This window comes from Manacus candei, unplaced genomic scaffold (genome assembly GCF_025592945.1).
Source record: "Manacus candei isolate 608988 ecotype Guabito, Panama unplaced genomic scaffold, ASM2559294v1 h1tg000049l, whole genome shotgun sequence".
Taxonomy (NCBI): Eukaryota; Metazoa; Chordata; class Aves; order Passeriformes; family Pipridae; genus Manacus; species Manacus candei.
Window position 1 is genome coordinate 32,809,143 of NW_026138097.1, and position 11,677 is coordinate 32,820,819.

The window sequence follows — 11,677 nt, forward strand, 5'->3', positions numbered from 1 at the left end:
GGGGACTCCTCCTTGCAGTGGAATGCTCTCAGCTCCTAACTGAAAAAAACTGAAGTCTGTTCTTATCACAGCTCTGAAGTCCTAAAACGTGTATCAAGGTAACTAGGCCATAGTGATACCCCAAAGCACCTTTTTGTTTTTTGTCATTTACTTGTTTTTAAAGAATATTTGTCTACTACAGGTAATTTTCTGTCTTATTTCAATACATTTTTTCCACAACTTTTTTTCTCAATCTCTTCCCTGTTTCCTTTTACACTTTGCAGCCAATGTGGTCATGTAATCTTCTGTCTTTTCTGCTTACATCAGGCATCTGAAGACTTCAACTGGGAACCAGCATGCTTTGGCAAGGATATTGAAAAAAAATCTCTGGTCTCTTCTGAAGATTGAAGATAACTAAAGTCTTACTTTCAAAGGAAATAAAGTATATAGCACAAATGCTTAACAGGTAAAGGACTTGTTTAAACATCTATGGAACAAGGGGACAGAGAATATGCTCAAGACTTTCACGTGTGTTTTATTATCTGTATTTTTCCTGTGTCTTTTGGCAGGAGAGAAACAATGAATATTCTGCCATCCTCTTTCTTCCCTGAGGACTCTCTAGTATGTTTGGCAACATTGCCTGACCAGGACCTGTCCTTCACACTAAGATTGAATAAACACTGCAAGCAAATGAAATGACAGACATCAGCAAGGGCATAAAGCAGTATTTGTCCTAGGCACAATACCTTGCCCCCAGGCTTATAAAAATACAACAGCAGTAAATTGCAGTGTAGAGCAACTTATGACTTATGAGGAAACTCATGACTGCTAATAAGGTTTGTTGACAAACACTTGCCGAATATATTATCCATCTATTACCTGTCCAGCACTCAAGTAAGCTTACAGAATGCTTTTCCAAACTGAGGAGGAAAACTCTTCTTGATTTTCCATAGCATATTTAATTCATTAAATAGGTAAAAAACCCACTAGAAAATAATAAAAAACCAGTATTTCAAAACTAGGTTTATTTGAAAACTATTTGAGACTATCTAAATAAAAGAGTTGTTTCACAGAAACTGAGTAATAAAAAAACCAGACAGTTTCAGGATGTCTTTCATACTGTATCTTCTGTACACTCCTGTGTCTAGAAGTGGTGGATTAACAACTTAATTCCTAACTAGCACAGGTATATGGGTACCTGAAACTGTGAAACTGTTCTAGGAGCGTAGAACAACTAGAAGAGGAGCAGATCTAGTCAGCTAAGATGAAACACTTGGCTGCTGTCAGGCTCAGGCTAGCTTGTTTACTGTCCTGTATATACAAAGCACAAGCTTCTGATGCTGAGTGCACTGCAACACTGCCTGCCTGAGAAGCTTAAAGATAATAAATTATAAGCCATTCTACCCTAAAACTCACACAAAAGCTATTTTGTCTTTCTGTTAGACTCAGTGTAGTTTTGGTTTCTATTTCCCTGACTTTAATAATTATGTCTTAGTCTTTCTGACTGCAGAGACTCTTCGAACAAAATATCATGCTTATTAAATATATTTCCTGCCAAAAGACTCCAAAACAAAGAAAACCAAACTATATATTTTTAATGTTTGAACCAATAAGCTTAAAAGTTGAAGAGCAGCACGGTGTCTCTTAGTGTTGTGATCACCCTTGCTATTCTTTATCCCCAACAGAGGACATGGACCTACTTGAGTTAGTCCAGAGGAGGGCTATGAAGATGGTCAGGGAGCTGGAGAATCTCTGACCTATGTAGACAGGCTGAGAAAAGTGAGGCTGTTCAACCTGGAGAAGAGCAGGCTCCAGGGAGACCTTAGAACACTGTCCAGTACCTAAAGGGACTATGAGAAAGTTGGAGAGGGACTCTTCACAAAGGCATGTAGTGATAGGACAAGGGGGAATGGCTTTAAAACAAAAGAGAGCAGATTTATATTAGATATTAGGAAGCACTTCTTTATTGTGAATACTGTAAGAGTGGTAAGGCACTGGCACAGTTTGCCCAGAGAAGCTGTGGATTTCCCATCCCTGCAAATGTTCAAGGCCAAGTTGGATGCGGCTTTGAGCAACCTGCTCTAGTGGAAGGTGTCTCTGCCCATGGCAGGAGAGTTGGAACTAGATGATCTGTAAGGTCGCTTCCAACCCAAACCATTCTATGATTCTATTTTTAGGTGCTAACAAAAAGTCCTTGTCTCACTGCTGCCCTGAATAACTATCTGTTATTTGGACACTCCAGAAAATGAACTGAATGCCTTCTGGTCTCAGAGTGCCTTGTACTCTCTCTCATAAGAGAAGGCGAGACCATGAGCTTTGCTAGAGATTCAGGTTTTGAAAACTCATGAGGTTCCAGTATGCTGACATCTGATTCAGGTACAGGTGACAATAGCATCTGGTCTTGCTGAATAATGAATTTCCATACAGATTCAATTCAGCTAAACACTTTACAATTACACTTTTGGGAGTGCTATGACAGCTGAGGTATATAAATTTACTATGCAAGCATGTTTTTTAAAATATGTACACATATGCACTTTTTCTTAGGAAGGGGCTTACCCCATCAACAAACACTTTCACAGTTTCTTTTGAATGTGGGCAACTGCATCAATGAGAGTATGCAGCTCATAATATACAAGTTCACAAGGCAAAGGAAAATGTTGAAATATAAAAACATTACCTCTTCCAAACTGTCCTTTTAATTACAATTCTTCATTGAATTCCAGCTCTAGGCTTAATACAAAGTGGTGGCATAACTAGCTAATGGAGTACTCTGCTTGCTAACAGTGCTCTGAATCTCTCAGTTTACTTTGGCTCTGAAAATCAGAATTAGCAAAAGAATGCATAGCCCTACATAACCTAATACACCATTTTCAGAAAATGCTGTATAAAAAGTTCAGAGCAGCTGTTAGTGGATGCATTTGGCAAGTGTCCTGTTTCTATGATAGTAAAACCCCTTTCCCTAAATGCATTTTGATCATTCTAGAAGAGCTTTTATTTTGATTTCATGACAGAAAGCCATATGGGCAGAAAATTAGAGTACCTTCACAACAGGGTTACTCCAGGGACCACTTCCAGAAATAACAGAATGATTGGGGTTGAAAGGGATCTTAAGGATCATCTAGTTAAATACACTACAGGGTTTTCAGAAGATGGGATAGGTTTATTATTTTGGCCCAAAGCTGAGACTTCAAAACAATACAAATAAGGACAAAGTCAGTGCCAGAAAAGTTACTAAGAAGTGCTATGATACAAAGTTTCACCTCCAAATATCACTTGCTATTACCTGAAATAAAGATTGGCCTTGAAGACACACATGGTACAGATAGCGTATACAAATTCAAACATTAGCTTAGTTCTAAATTTAAATCTTTGACTTCTTATTAATTACACATCATTTACCTATACACACATACAGTGTCTTCTAAAAAGGCTGAGTATGACAGTCAAGCCCAAATATAACAGAAAAGCTGGAATCAAGCAAAGGTGACCAACATTATGTCTTCCTCTCAGTGAATAGTAAAGCAGCAATTTCTAACACATTTAAGTGGCAGAGGCGCCATTCCAGTCAGAAACCCCAAAAATAAAAAGACAACTTGATCTGATAAACAAGGTAATGCACAAAGAACTTCAAAGACCCAGGACTTTTTCTGTGAAGGTCTAGAGTAATGCTGGAGGGGAGACACTGTTCTCTGGGCACACTTGCCCCGAAGTGGGATAACATGTTCAGTGACACTGAACAAGTTCCCTTCCATTAATTAGTATTACATTAAAAAGGGAAACCTAAATGAACAAGTAGGTGCTCTGATTATATGTCAGAATGAAATAGATATTTCATTCAATAGATATTTCTCTCTCCCATTTTTCCTATCAATCATTTATCTCATGGTTTTTCTCACATATTCCCAAGTTGAGCTCATCCTTTATTTCAAAGGTTTCTGACACAATGCCTGGATCTGGTTGATCTCTTGGGTAAGACTCAGTCTGAGAAAAAGCATAGGAAGAATTCAGCCTTTAACCTTTGGCTTCTAGACTGTTATGAAGAACAAAGACATCTTTTCACTGGACAGCAAAGTGATCAGTACTGCACCACCATGCTTTGGATTTCTAGAGAAGATGAATTTACAAGTTTCATTTTAGGAAAGAGTCTCATTTTCACAGCTTTTTTTCTTGCTATTATGTGCTTTCAGAAATGCATACATGTGTACACTGGGGAAAGGAGGGTGGAGGGGGATGAGAGGGGTGAATATCCTTGCCAGTGCTTCAGATGCAAAAGCCGAAACAGCAGATTTTTGATTCTTCCCTTTCAGAGAAATCCACAGAACTAAAGCAGACAAAGCAAGTCCTTCCTCAATACAAGGTCTCCTGTTGAAACATTTCCACACTTTGTCCTCTTCAGATTTTGTTACCCTTTACCTAGGATTACCTTGGACCAAAGCCTATCACACTGGAAAAGGCAGAGCACACAGAGGTAGAACACAGCATAATTTGACTCAGTCCTTTCCTACAAGGTAATCTTACCCTGAAGAAAGCAATCAAAGTATCTTAAAAGCAACAAACATCTCAGAAGAGATACTGAATTCTTTTTGTTCTAAAGCAAATTGCTTCGAGATTGTTTTCCTTTGTTATTTTTGGTCTAATGATGCAAAGCTGGCGTATCATCAACTTGCAGCAACCAAACCAATAGAGGTGATAGAGTGAATTTTGCCCAGTCACCGCCTCTTGAGAGGTGATGGCTAATTAGAACATTGATCCTAAGGCTTTCTGATTATGCAATTTGGTGATGCTCCAAAACCTCTCAGCTTTGTCTTTCTTGCAATTTAAAGAGAGAAACAGACACACCAACCCCAAAACACAAGAAACCAGGAGTCACTATTAAAAAAAAAAACCAACAAGAAAGCACCTTTCACTGAGGTGTCTAAATGTACTCTGTAAAAGAACTCAAATGAAGTTTGGTCAAATCAAGCCTGACCTCTTTCCTAATGAATACGTGAAATGACAAGCTTGAATGACACTAAAATATTAACAGCTTTTTTTTTTTTTTCCTAGAGACTGGTAAAACCTGTTATGTCTCAACTTTGACTAAGTTAAGAGAAATTAAAGCACTTACCCTATGAAACAAAAACATTCATCTGCTTCATGCACGTAGGACTACTACCTAACTTCGGAGAACGCAGATGCAAAATGAACCACTCACAGAAATTTGCCTCACTCTCAAGGCAAATTTCACTCATATTGGTTGCAATGAACAACTTGACTCTTCCCATGCCAGCTGACAGACAGGGTCTGTGACACTTACCTGTCCCAATTTTTAGAGGGGCACAAAAAAGCATGGATAATAAAAAGGACAGCAGGCACAGTCAGGCTACCCTATTTTAAGATTATCACTGGTCACTTCCACTGGTAGTAGGGAATGTGCTAGTTGCACTAATGACATTAAAAAGAGATTAAAAATAATTAAGGAATTGTGGTGTGTTGTGCCAAAAAGGTCAGTAAGGTAACACGCTGTCATAAGGCATCACGAAAATGCCAGCTACTTGAAGTACATTAGAAATAAAGGTAGTTCTTCAAATATCTACTGCTAATCTAAATTTCTGACACAGACACCAGTAAATACTTCCCAAATTTTTTTGTTTGTCCATGTACCAGAGCAGAAAAAAAATGGATAGGGACTGTTTAATTTTATTCTAAATTGACTATTTGTGAGCGTCTAATACTCGAACCAAAGAATATCAAAATACATTGAAACTCATGGAAGAAAGTAAGGGATTTATCTTATAGTGTTCACAAGAACATTTGGCCAATTAATTTATTTTTTTTCACCCTAGGTGAGGTAATATAATTTTTTTGATGAGGAAATTTTTTTGTAAGGATTTGTAATTCTAGCCATGGTTATGACACTGTTTCCTAGTAGGCTTCAATTCAAACCAAAGCTGTCCCAAAAATACCTGTCTGGGGAAATGCAAAGATAGGTTTGACACTTACCCACGTCAGTTGCAGTGAAATTTAAAAAAAATTCCTCCTGAATCTCTGCCAGTACCTTAATGACCAGAAGCATTAGCTATTTTTGGGTAAGAAAACTAAAGCTGAAGAGCAGAAGCAGGTGTATTATTGGAGAAAAAAACCTGACCTACAATGTAGTAGCTCATGTTTTTAATCATTGAATGCCACTCGTTTAGCAATTGTGATGTGGCTTTGTTATGATTTTTACAGACTAGTGACAATTATTATAGAGGGTATTGAGGAAACTTATAAACCCCTGTTTGAGAGTAACTTTTCAACAGACAAAACCAGTTTTATGCTGAGGTTAACAAAAAAACCCAACCAAATAAAAATCCATAAAAACAGCTAAAATTTCATTGACAAGATCTCCAAGCATTTGAGGTAAAATTTACATAATGAAGATCAATAATTGACAACTCCCTCTAACCTTAGGCAAAGACTTTCTGCCAACAGTTTCAACTGTACAAAGCAGAGATTCGACTCAACAGTAATTCCTTAACCTCAGTTTATTTCTCTGTTGCCAAATGTGAATATCATCTCAAGCTGTGGAAGTAGTCCACGCATACCACTCCGTCCCAAACCCAAGCCCAAGGGAAAATGTAATTAGAGACATTAAGCATGCAATCCTGAAGGAAAAAAAAAGTATCTGAGAACATAGGTCTTGAACCTCAGCAAATATGAGTTCCTAGCACAGGACACTCAAATGCAAGTACCAAAACCCTGTACACCATAAGTGGCTCCTACTTCTTCTCTGCTTTAAGTTTTGCTCAGGTGTTGAGAGCCTAAACCATTAGATTATAATCTCTCCTCAGAATTCATATTGCAAAAGCAAACCAAGGTGGTTTTGTTTTCTGAGGCAGTTCTTCAAAGACAAATCTTAACCAAGCACCTGAATCTATTCCCCCCCCCCTCCAAGCTGTATGGATGCAGTAGGATTTGGTATGTGGATCCTGTCAATTCACTTTATCTGCAACAACCTCTCCATGGTTTAGTTTATTTTTTTACATCAGATCAGACTTAAATTGGAACTTCTTGCAGGCCAGCTTCTAAAAGGAAGTTGCCATAAGAAAAGCCGACTTTCTATCTTAGAGCAAACAGTGAATGTTGAATAGCGCTGAAAACAAATATGTAGGACTATGACATCTATTCTGACTCAAGGTCATCACCTGACTGTTTTGTGTACCACAGACCTTATGGATACAGCAATCATTATAAAGCACAGGCTTCATGCTTGGCATTGAAGAGGAGAAAGTGAGCAAACACTTTCTGGCATTTATTGTTCTTTATTGTGGAAAGGAAGAGGCCTGACATCTTACAGTATGTGTGTGGATACACAACAGACATGCAGAATGTTAGCCCCTTGGAGGCGGGAGGACTCTGTGCCCTACTGAAAGGGATCTGTTTATTTTGTATTAGAACTAATTGACTTAAAAGCACTACTCAGTAGAGGAACAGTTTTCTCTCACCTCGGACGTTCCTGTCAGGGCGACCAGACAGAAGTAACTGGTGAGCAGAGACACAAGGTGTGATACATCTTGACATGGTTGTGCCTTACCAATGGAATAATCCTGCATGACTTTCATTTATATAGCAAAAAGAAATATATCTCTTCTGAATATACTGGAAGTGGTATTTTCCCAAACATGATTTTCCTGCCAAGTTGAGTCTTTAGAAAAAACATATTCAAAAAGAAAAGAGCTGGAGAAAAAAATCCAGTATTTTTTCTCCAACATCCAACAGCCATGGTGCACCCCAGAGTGGCCCAGTGTAAGGCAGGGAACCAAGCTTTGGCTCAGAGCCAGAGATGCAGTGCGGTAGCTCAGAGAGAATATACCCAGCAAACCCACATATCCAACCTTAGCTCTCTCTGGTAACATCTGTGAGCTCATCACTGCTAGTTTTTTGGCTCAGGTTTCACAATGACTCTTTAAACTGTAATTGAAATAAACTTCCCTGAAAAACCCTAAAGATAAGAAAGGAATGGACACGTTCTCCACTCCATTTAGGGGAACTGGAGAGTAGAAGAGGTATATCTTCTCAAGCGAACATTTAGCATGCCTATCCCTTCTGTTCCTTGGTTAGAGTAATGGGCAACACAAGAAATAAAACCCTTGTCAGACTTCCTGATGGCTTCTGTGATAGCAACATACTCTTAGTTCTCAAATTGTAATAAAGGCTTTGAGATAACTGGGTACCATTTCCAACTCAGACACCAATCTGTGTTTCGAGGAGTTAACCTAAAAATGAAACAAAGACTGCAGCTGTGGTAACCTGAGTGTCAACACTTCTACCCTTGCAGTATGACAATCAGTTGTTTCCCAAAATTTGGAGACAAGTGTCAGATGTTACTAGAAGCCCAGTTCATCCCAGACGTGGGAAGTTACATTTAATTTCCCATAGATGGCTCAACAGGAGCTCCTATGTTGTCCAGCCCAGCTCATTCATAGCTGGCTTGCATATCCTTGTAACATTGTGCTGCACAGGCTGTGTTCATGCTGCTGCTAAGGTCTGCTTGAAAGAGCAAATACTCACTTCAAATGGTGACATAAAAGGAATAAAATAACACTGGGGTTTAGTGTTTTTTCTAGATGCATACTTGTTTTGTTTCACGGCATTTTATCTCACAGTCTCATGTTATTCTCATACAGTGCCAATAGGTGTTCATAACAATTAAGTAAAAACCCTTACTATTATGTATGATCATAAGATCGTATAGATCATTAAGACAAGCATGAGCTGTTGCTTTTCCCACCCATTGTACATTACCAGAAAACCCAGCTGGGTTGATTAGACATGTGAAAAAGTTGTTTACAGAGTCTGTTGGAAGAAAGTATGAACCTATGTAATTAAAAATATCAACTCATTTATGTTTCAATGACTTAAAATAATTTTTAAAAAAATGGAACTATGCATATCTTGAGACTTTAAAAAAAAAAAAATCCAGGAAGTGCCACAGGCAAATAAATATTTAAGCAAAGCTCAGCAAGAAAAACACCCATAAAAATGGCACACAGCATCTCCAGTAAAACTCTAGGCAGAGCCATTTCCCAAAGTCCTATATTTCACTTATCAGGGTTATCAGACATGTCCAACGACTAATCAGAAAGTTCAGAACCACAGCAGCAGCAAATTGTGTTAAATCCACTGCAGCCCACGTATCAGTTCTTACAGAGGGACAAAAATTCCTAAAAATCTAGATGTGCAGCGCCCTCTAGTGACAGTTACCTGCCCCCACATTTGGCTTGGTCAAGGGCTGGTGTTAAGAGTGGTGGGAAAGCCTTAGGATCGGGAAAGTTTCTCAAAAACACAAACGTGAAGGAGACAGAGCCAGTGAAACGCCAGTCATTGCACATCAGAATAAGAAACCACAGACGGGTGTCAACTTAGAGCTCCAAAAGGGTGAAAAAATTCCATCTCGTCTGTCTACCCATCCAAAGTCTTTCTAAAAAGTATGCAAAAAAAAATTAGTTGGAATTCATAGTATGTACTCTACTTAGGCTTTATCCTCTTTTCCTAAAAACTTAGGTTTAAGAAATCTTGGAAAATAAAATTCTTAATAGTCAGACCACCTGGCTTCTGTGAAGTCAGAGATTTTTAGTCTCAATTCAGTTTTCCAAATTTTCACCATGTTCAATCAAATCCCTTGGGAAATTATTAACATAATGCTTAAAATTTAAATTATAACCTATATTTATTTGTTCCTCTAGAAAAAGGTTTTCACAGAAATCAACATGTCTTAATTTCCACATTTTTGACAGAAAAATTTCCCCTGGGAAAACTCTGGAATACAGAGATTAGATGTTCCTGGTACTAACTCACAACTGAAAAACTTAAATTCACTTCAATTTAACATGGAAAAAATTAAATGTAAAATATCAATACTAGATTGAAAAAAGCTGAAAACCAAATTGGTCTTCTTAGGATGTTCTTCTAGTACTGTCTGTTTAGGTACACACGCAGAGTTTGCCAGGTACCCTTACCTAAGTCTCATGGCACCTTGACAGAGTACACCTTCAATTAATTAATAAAACCAGGCTGCTTCAAAAAGTAATTTCTTTTAATTTTGAATACTTGAATGCACTTCAGTCTGAAGAGGTAAGTGAAAAGCTTCCTGCAAGGCTAATACTTTCCTGACTGTGTGTTTCTAGCTGCCTTTCCTGCAGAAGATGTTCAGAGGGTAACAGCAGTCACAATTGTCGCTGCCTGTTTGTGCCATCTGATCATTACGCCCTTCACTTAGAGCTGAATAAGACACTATATAATATACTAGGAAGGAATAAGATAATTCGATTAAGTCAAACACCTATGGTTCTCTTACAGGGCAAGATATCCCCCCAAAAAAGTGTAAGTAAAAAAATAATAAGAAAAAAGGATTTTCAACTGAGGTGCTCCAGACCTAGAGGGAGAATTTAGGTCTGTTGACTTGTTCATGGGGCTGCACTGTTTTGAAGAGAACTTTGATGAGATTTCACAGTAAGCAATATTAAGTGATGCACACCCATATGGGCACAGAGAATGCTTAAATATTTAGGATGTAGCAATTTAAATGAGTTGATCATTATACACCTTTACTCAAATCCCATGAGCCTTCCTGTTGCATTTTAAAGCTACCGTTAGCTTCTGTGACCAAGAACTACAGAAACAAAGATTATTTCTATTCACCAGATATGAGTTACAATACTATCTATTTTTATATAAGTTTTGCTGAAAGAGACATATTCATACATTACCATAAATCAATGAACTTGAGAGCTTAGAAGTACTTCAGCACTTGATTTGTAGTTTGCACTGCTCTTCTTTTGTGTTCCCCAGCAGCACATCATTTGTGTCCATGCCCCAGTAGGATTTAGAGCCTTCCCAGCTTTAGCATTCTGCTTTGACTTTCTGACCTTCAGTTTTTAAATGCAAAGTCACTGGCAAGATATCTCAACTACGCTCACTCCAAAGCTTGGGCGGATTACCTTCAGTCAATGCTGGAGAGCTCTGCAGGAGTGATCAAAGTTTAATCTGTTTCTAATTAAAAGCTGATCTGCTTGACCTTGTGCTCTAAAAATATCAAGCTGTTTATATAAACTGGTTTTTCTCTTTTTTTTTTTTTTTTTTAAGTCCCTGTGATTTCGTAACACAGCCAATAAAAGAACACAAGGCATTAGAAACAGTTGTTTTAAAACTGGTACAGGTAGTTATGTTTTAAAATAATCAACAAAAGAAATTTCAAAAGCAACTAGAAGTTCTAGAAGTAAAAAGAACGAAGAGGTAAATTAGTAAGTGAACTCACATTAGATATACATGACCATTTTTTCACTATGAAGAGCAAAGGCAATTACAAAACAGCTGAGATTCAGGCCCACAAAGTACTTCAGAACAAAGATTCAGTCCTTTGTATTGGCTGCTTTCTCTGAACTACCCCTCTCTCTTATTTTTTTCCAATTAGATTTTTTTTCCTCTTTTTATTTAGATGGAACCTGCAAGCCTTATAGATTATTTTATACCTTTTTCAACAAAATAAATGGTTAAAAAAAGAGAAATAAGAAAACATCTTATTTTTTAAATAATATTTTTTTTACATGAAAGATTGAGATTTTTTTTTTACCTCTATACAACGGTCTTTTAAATCATTAATAAAAAAAGAAGTTTCTCCAGAATTTCCCATTTCTAAGAACTTTCTTCAAAATGCTGCATCTCATAATTTTCC

At 37.6% G+C, this 11,677-nt stretch overlaps 1 protein-coding gene across 1 annotated transcript in view; it reads right to left on the reverse strand.

The window, feature by feature from the left end:
- Positions 1–10,820, reverse strand: part of COBL (cordon-bleu WH2 repeat protein) — a 199,713-nt gene extending 188,893 nt beyond the window's left edge. The window contains exon 1 of the mRNA XM_051798962.1: positions 10,713–10,820. The gene's annotated coding sequence lies outside the window, so the exon portion shown is untranslated. The remainder of the gene's footprint in view (positions 1–10,712) is intronic.
- Between the last annotated feature and the right edge of the window lie 857 nt (positions 10,821–11,677).